Raw genomic sequence first — 8860 nt, 5'->3', positions numbered from 1 at the left:
TCAGCAACCAATCTGCACCATCTCAGGACCTTCGCACCACCCACTCAGCACCATCTCAGCAACCAATCTACACCTACTCAGCACCATCTCACCACCAATCAGACACATCTCAGCACCACCTCAGCAACCAATCAGGACCATCGCAGCAACCAATCAGCACCCACTTAGCACCATCTCAGCAACCAATCAGCACCCCCAAAGAATCATCTGAGCAACCAATCAGCACCCACTCATAACAATCTCAGTAACCAATCAGGACCCACTCATAACAATCTCCACAACCAATCAGGACCCACTCAGCAACATCACAGCAATCAATCAGCAACCACTCAGGACCATTGCAGCAACCAATCTGCACCTACTCAGCACCATCTCACCACCAATCAGCACCATCTCAGCACCATCTCAGCAACCAATCAGCACCCCCAAAGAATCATCTGAGCAACCAATCAGCACCCACTCATAACAATCTCAGTAACCAATCAGGACCCACTCATAACAATCTCCACAACCAATCAGAACCCACTCAGCACCATCACAGCAACCAATCAGCAACCACTCAGGACCATTGCAGCAACCAATCTGCACCTACTCAGCACCATCTCACCACCAATCAGACACATCTCAGCACCATCTCAGCAACCAATCAGCACCCACTCTTAACAATCTCAGCAACCAATCAGCACCCACCCAAACAATCTCAGCAACCAATCAGCACCCCCAAAGCACCATCTGAGCAACCAATCAGCACCCACCCAGCACTATCTTAGCAACCAATGATCACCTACTCAGGACCATTTCAGCAACCAATCAGCACCCCCAAAGCACCATCTGAGCAACCAATCAGCACCATCGCAGCATCCACTCAGCACCATCACAGCACCATCTCAGCACCCAATCAGCACCATCTCAGCAACCAATCAGCACACCCTCCGCACCATCGGAGCAACATATCAGCACCCACTCATAACAATATCAGCAACCAATCAGGACCCACTCATAACAAACTCAACAACCAATCAGGACCCACTCAGCATCATCGCAGCAACCAATCAGCACCCACTCAGGACCATCGCTGCAACCAATCAGCACCATTTCAGCACCCACTCAGGGCCATCTTAGCAACCAATCTGCACCATCTCAGGACCTTCACACCACCCACTCAGCACCATCTCAGCACCATGTCGGCAACCAATAGGCACCCATTCAGCACCATCTCAGCAACCAACCAGGGCCATCTTAGCAACCAATCAGCACCCACTCGGCACCATCTCAGCACCCATTCAGCACCATCTCAGCAACCAATCTGCATCCACTCATAACATTCTCAGCAACCAATCAGCACCCATTCAGCACCATCTCAGCAACCAATCTGCATCCACTCATAACATTCTCAGCAACCAATCAGGACCCACTCATAACAATATCAGCAACCAATCAGCACCCAATCAGGACCATGGCAGCATCCACTCAGCACCATCTCAGCACCCACTCAGGACCATCTCAGTAACCAATCAGCACCATCTCAGCACCCACTCAGGGCCATCTTAGCAACCAATCTGCACCATCTCAGGACCTTCGCACCACCCACTCAGAACCATCTCAGCACCCACTCAGGGCCATCCCAGCAACCAATCAGCAACCACTCAGCATCGTCCCAGCAACCAAACAGCGCCAACTCAGCACCATCTCAGGACCATTTCAGCAACCAAGCAGCACCCCCTCAGGACCATCCCAGCATCCATCTAGCACTATCTCAGCAGGCACTCAGCACCATCTTAGCAACCATTCAGCACTGTTTCAGCAACCAATCAGCACCCACCCAGCACCATCTCAGCAACCAATCAGCACATAATCAGGACCATCTCACCAACCAATGAGCACCACCAAAGCACCATCTGAGCAACCAATCAACACCCACTCATAACAATCTCAGCAACCAATCAGGACCCACTCATAACAATCTCAGCAACCAATCTGCACCATCTCAGGACCTTCGCACCACCCACTCAGCACCATCTCAGCAACCAATCTACACCTACTCAGCACCATCTCACCACCAATCAGACACATCTCAGCACCACCTCAGCAACCAATCAGGACCATCGCAGCAACCAATCAGCACCCACTTAGCACCATCTCAGCAACCAATCAGCACCCCCAAAGAATCATCTGAGCAACCAATCAGCACCCACTCATAACAATCTCAGTAACCAATCAGGACCCACTCATAACAATCTCCACAACCAATCAGGACCCACTCAGCAACATCACAGCAATCAATCAGCAACCACTCAGGACCATTGCAGCAACCAATCTGCACCTACTCAGCACCATCTCACCACCAATCAGCACCATCTCAGCACCATCTCAGCAACCAATCAGCACCCCCAAAGAATCATCTGAGCAACCAATCAGCACCCACTCATAACAATCTCAGTAACCAATCAGGACCCACTCATAACAATCTCCACAACCAATCAGAACCCACTCAGCACCATCACAGCAACCAATCAGCAACCACTCAGGACCATTGCAGCAACCAATCTGCACCTACTCAGCACCATCTCACCACCAATCAGACACATCTCAGCACCATCTCAGCAACCAATCAGCACCCACTCTTAACAATCTCAGCAACCAATCAGCACCCACCCAAACAATCTCAGCAACCAATCAGCACCCCCAAAGCACCATCTGAGCAACCAATCAGCACCCACCCAGCACTATCTTAGCAACCAATGATCACCTACTCAGGACCATTTCAGCAACCAATCAGCACCCCCAAAGCACCATCTGAGCAACCAATCAGCACCATCGCAGCATCCACTCAGCACCATCACAGCACCATCTCAGCACCCAATCAGCACCATCTCAGCAACCAATCAGCACACCCTCCGCACCATCGGAGCAACATATCAGCACCCACTCATAACAATATCAGCAACCAATCAGGACCCACTCATAACAAACTCAACAACCAATCAGGACCCACTCAGCATCATCGCAGCAACCAATCAGCACCCACTCAGGACCATCGCTGCAACCAATCAGCACCATTTCAGCACCCACTCAGGGCCATCTTAGCAACCAATCTGCACCATCTCAGGACCTTCACACCACCCACTCAGCACCATCTCAGCACCATGTCGGCAACCAATAGGCACCCATTCAGCACCATCTCAGCAACCAACCAGGGCCATCTTAGCAACCAATCAGCACCCACTCGGCACCATCTCAGCACCCATTCAGCACCATCTCAGCAACCAATCTGCATCCACTCATAACATTCTCAGCAACCAATCAGCACCCATTCAGCACCATCTCAGCAACCAATCTGCATCCACTCATAACATTCTCAGCAACCAATCAGGACCCACTCATAACAATATCAGCAACCAATCAGCACCCAATCAGGACCATGGCAGCATCCACTCAGCACCATCTCAGCACCCACTCAGGACCATCTCAGTAACCAATCAGCACCATCTCAGCACCCACTCAGGGCCATCTTAGCAACCAATCTGCACCATCTCAGGACCTTCGCACCACCCACTCAGAACCATCTCAGCACCCACTCAGGGCCATCCCAGCAACCAATCAGCAACCACTCAGCATCGTCCCAGCAACCAAACAGCGCCAACTCAGCACCATCTCAGGACCATTTCAGCAACCAAGCAGCACCCCCTCAGGACCATCCCAGCATCCATCTAGCACTATCTCAGCAGGCACTCAGCACCATCTTAGCAACCATTCAGCACTGTTTCAGCAACCAATCAGCACCCACCCAGCACCATCTCAGCAACCAATCAGCACATAATCAGGACCATCTCACCAACCAATGAGCACCACCAAAGCACCATCTGAGCAACCAATCAACACCCACTCATAACAATCTCAGCAACCAATCAGGACCCACTCATAACAATCTCAGCAACCAATCTGCACCATCTCAGGACCTTCGCACCACCCACTCAGCACCATCTCAGCAACCAATCTACACCTACTCAGCACCATCTCACCACCAATCAGACACATCTCAGCACCACCTCAGCAACCAATCAGGACCATCGCAGCAACCAATCAGCACCCACTTAGCACCATCTCAGCAACCAATCAGCACCCCCAAAGAATCATCTGAGCAACCAATCAGCACCCACTCATAACAATCTCAGTAACCAATCAGGACCCACTCATAACAATCTCCACAACCAATCAGGACCCACTCAGCAACATCACAGCAATCAATCAGCAACCACTCAGGACCATTGCAGCAACCAATCTGCACCTACTCAGCACCATCTCACCACCAATCAGCACCATCTCAGCACCATCTCAGCAACCAATCAGCACCCCCAAAGAATCATCTGAGCAACCAATCAGCACCCACTCATAACAATCTCAGTAACCAATCAGGACCCACTCATAACAATCTCCACAACCAATCAGAACCCACTCAGCACCATCACAGCAACCAATCAGCAACCACTCAGGACCATTGCAGCAACCAATCTGCACCTACTCAGCACCATCTCACCACCAATCAGACACATCTCAGCACCATCTCAGCAACCAATCAGCACCCACTCTTAACAATCTCAGCAACCAATCAGCACCCACCCAAACAATCTCAGCAACCAATCAGCACCCCCAAAGCACCATCTGAGCAACCAATCAGCACCCACCCAGCACTATCTTAGCAACCAATGATCACCTACTCAGGACCATTTCAGCAACCAATCAGCACCCCCAAAGCACCATCTGAGCAACCAATCAGCACCATCGCAGCATCCACTCAGCACCATCACAGCACCATCTCAGCACCCAATCAGCACCATCTCAGCAACCAATCAGCACACCCTCCGCACCATCGGAGCAACATATCAGCACCCACTCATAACAATATCAGCAACCAATCAGGACCCACTCATAACAAACTCAACAACCAATCAGGACCCACTCAGCATCATCGCAGCAACCAATCAGCACCCACTCAGGACCATCGCTGCAACCAATCAGCACCATTTCAGCACCCACTCAGGGCCATCTTAGCAACCAATCTGCACCATCTCAGGACCTTCACACCACCCACTCAGCACCATCTCAGCACCATGTCGGCAACCAATAGGCACCCATTCAGCACCATCTCAGCAACCAACCAGGGCCATCTTAGCAACCAATCAGCACCCACTCGGCACCATCTCAGCACCCATTCAGCACCATCTCAGCAACCAATCTGCATCCACTCATAACATTCTCAGCAACCAATCAGCACCCATTCAGCACCATCTCAGCAACCAATCTGCATCCACTCATAACATTCTCAGCAACCAATCAGGACCCACTCATAACAATATCAGCAACCAATCAGCACCCAATCAGGACCATGGCAGCATCCACTCAGCACCATCTCAGCACCCACTCAGGACCATCTCAGTAACCAATCAGCACCATCTCAGCACCCACTCAGGGCCATCTTAGCAACCAATCTGCACCATCTCAGGACCTTCGCACCACCCACTCAGAACCATCTCAGCACCCACTCAGGGCCATCCCAGCAACCAATCAGCAACCACTCAGCATCGTCCCAGCAACCAAACAGCGCCAACTCAGCACCATCTCAGGACCATTTCAGCAACCAAGCAGCACCCCCTCAGGACCATCCCAGCATCCATCTAGCACTATCTCAGCAGGCACTCAGCACCATCTTAGCAACCATTCAGCACTGTTTCAGCAACCAATCAGCACCCACCCATCACCATCTCAGCAACCAATCAGCACATAATCAGGACCATCTCACCAACCAATGAGCACCACCAAAGCACCATCTGAGCAACCAATCAACACCCACTCATAACAATCTCAGCAACCAATCAGGACCCACTCATAACAATCTCAGCAACCAATCTGCACCATCTCAGGACCTTCGCACCACCCACTCAGCACCATCTCAGCAACCAATCTACACCTACTCAGCACCATCTCACCACCAATCAGACACATCTCAGCACCACCTCAGCAACCAATCAGGACCATCGCAGCAACCAATCAGCACCCACTTAGCACCATCTCAGCAACCAATCAGCACCCCCAAAGAATCATCTGAGCAACCAATCAGCACCCACTCATAACAATCTCAGTAACCAATCAGGACCCACTCATAACAATCTCCACAACCAATCAGGACCCACTCAGCAACATCACAGCAATCAATCAGCAACCACTCAGGACCATTGCAGCAACCAATCTGCACCTACTCAGCACCATCTCACCACCAATCAGCACCATCTCAGCACCATCTCAGCAACCAATCAGCACCCCCAAAGAATCATCTGAGCAACCAATCAGCACCCACTCATAACAATCTCAGTAACCAATCAGGACCCACTCATAACAATCTCCACAACCAATCAGAACCCACTCAGCACCATCACAGCAACCAATCAGCAACCACTCAGGACCATTGCAGCAACCAATCTGCACCTACTCAGCACCATCTCACCACCAATCAGACACATCTCAGCACCATCTCAGCAACCAATCAGCACCCACTCTTAACAATCTCAGCAACCAATCAGCACCCACCCAAACAATCTCAGCAACCAATCAGCACCCCCAAAGCACCATCTGAGCAACCAATCAGCACCCACCCAGCACTATCTTAGCAACCAATGATCACCTACTCAGGACCATTTCAGCAACCAATCAGCACCCCCAAAGCACCATCTGAGCAACCAATCAGCACCATCGCAGCATCCACTCAGCACCATCACAGCACCATCTCAGCACCCAATCAGCACCATCTCAGCAACCAATCAGCACACCCTCCGCACCATCGGAGCAACATATCAGCACCCACTCATAACAATATCAGCAACCAATCAGGACCCACTCATAACAAACTCAACAACCAATCAGGACCCACTCAGCATCATCGCAGCAACCAATCAGCACCCACTCAGGACCATCGCTGCAACCAATCAGCACCATTTCAGCACCCACTCAGGGCCATCTTAGCAACCAATCTGCACCATCTCAGGACCTTCACACCACCCACTCAGCACCATCTCAGCACCATGTCGGCAACCAATAGGCACCCATTCAGCACCATCTCAGCAACCAATCAGGGCCATCTTAGCAACCAATCAGCACCCACTCGGCACCATCTCAGCACCCATTCAGCACCATCTCAGCAACCAATCTGCATCCACTCATAACATTCTCAGCAACCAATCAGCACCCATTCAGCACCATCTCAGCAACCAATCTGCATCCACTCATAACATTCTCAGCAACCAATCAGGACCCACTCATAACAATATCAGCAACCAATCAGCACCCAATCAGGACCATGGCAGCATCCACTCAGCACCATCTCAGCACCCACTCAGGACCATCTCAGTAACCAATCAGCACCAATTCAGCACCATCTCAGCACCCACTCAGGGCCATCTTAGCAACCAATCTGCACCATCTCAGGACCTTCGCACCATCCACTCAGAACCATCTCAGCACCCACTCAGGGCCATCCCAGCAACCAATCAGCAACCACTCAGCATCGTCCCAGCAACCAAACAGCGCCAACTCAGCACCATCTCAGGACCATTTCAGCAACCAAGCAGCACCCCCTCAGGACCATCCCAGCATCCATCTAGCACTATCTCAGCAGGCACTCAGCACCATCTTAGCAACCATTCAGCACTGTTTCAGCAACCAATCAGCACCCACCCAGCACCATCTCAGCAACCAATCAGCACATAATCAGGACCATCTCACCAACCAATGAGCACCACCAAAGCACCATCTGAGCAACCAATCAACACCCACTCATAACAATCTCAGCAACCAATCTGCACCATCTCAGGACCTTCGCACCACCCACTCAGCACCATCTCAGCAACCAATCTACACCTACTCAGCACCATCTCACCACCAATCAGACACATCTCAGCACCACCTCAGCAACCAATCAGGACCATCGCAGCAACCAATCAGCACCCACTTAGCACCATCTCAGCAACCAATCAGCACCCCCAAAGAATCATCTGAGCAACCAATCAGCACCCACTCATAACAATCTCAGTAACCAATCAGGACCCACTCAGCAACATCACAGCAATCAATCAGCAACCACTCAGGACCATTGCAGCAACCAATCTGCACCTACTCAGCACCATCTCACCACCAATCAGCACCATCTCAGCACCATCTCAGCAACCAATCAGCACCCCCAAAGAATCATCTGAGCAACCAATCAGCACCCACTCATAACAATCTCAGTAACCAATCAGGACCCACTCATAACAATCTCCACAACCAATCAGAACCCACTCAGCACCATCACAGCAACCAATCAGCAACCACTCAGGACCATTGCAGCAACCAATCTGCACCTACTCAGCACCATCTCACCACCAATCAGACACATCTCAGCACCATCTCAGCAACCAATCAGCACCCACTCTTAACAATCTCAGCAACCAATCAGCACCCACCCAAACAATCTCAGCAACCAATCAGCACCCCCAAAGCACCATCTGAGCAACCAATCAGCACCCACCCAGCACTATCTTAGCAACCAATGATCACCTACTCAGGACCATTTCAGCAACCAATCAGCACCCCCAAAGCACCATCTGAGCAACCAATCAGCACCATCGCAGCATCCACTCAGCACCATCACAGCACCATCTCAGCACCCAATCAGCACCATCTCAGCAACCAATCAGCACACCCTCCGCACCATCGGAGCAACATATCAGCACCCACTCATAACAATATCAGCAACCAATCAGGACCCACTCATAACAAACTCAACAACCAATCAGGACCCACTCAGCATCATCGCAGCAACCAATCA

This window comes from Ammospiza caudacuta, chromosome 7 (genome assembly GCF_027887145.1).
Source record: "Ammospiza caudacuta isolate bAmmCau1 chromosome 7, bAmmCau1.pri, whole genome shotgun sequence".
Lineage (NCBI taxonomy): Eukaryota > Metazoa > Chordata > Aves > Passeriformes > Passerellidae > Ammospiza > Ammospiza caudacuta.
Note: the sequence above shows the minus strand (reverse complement) of the source record.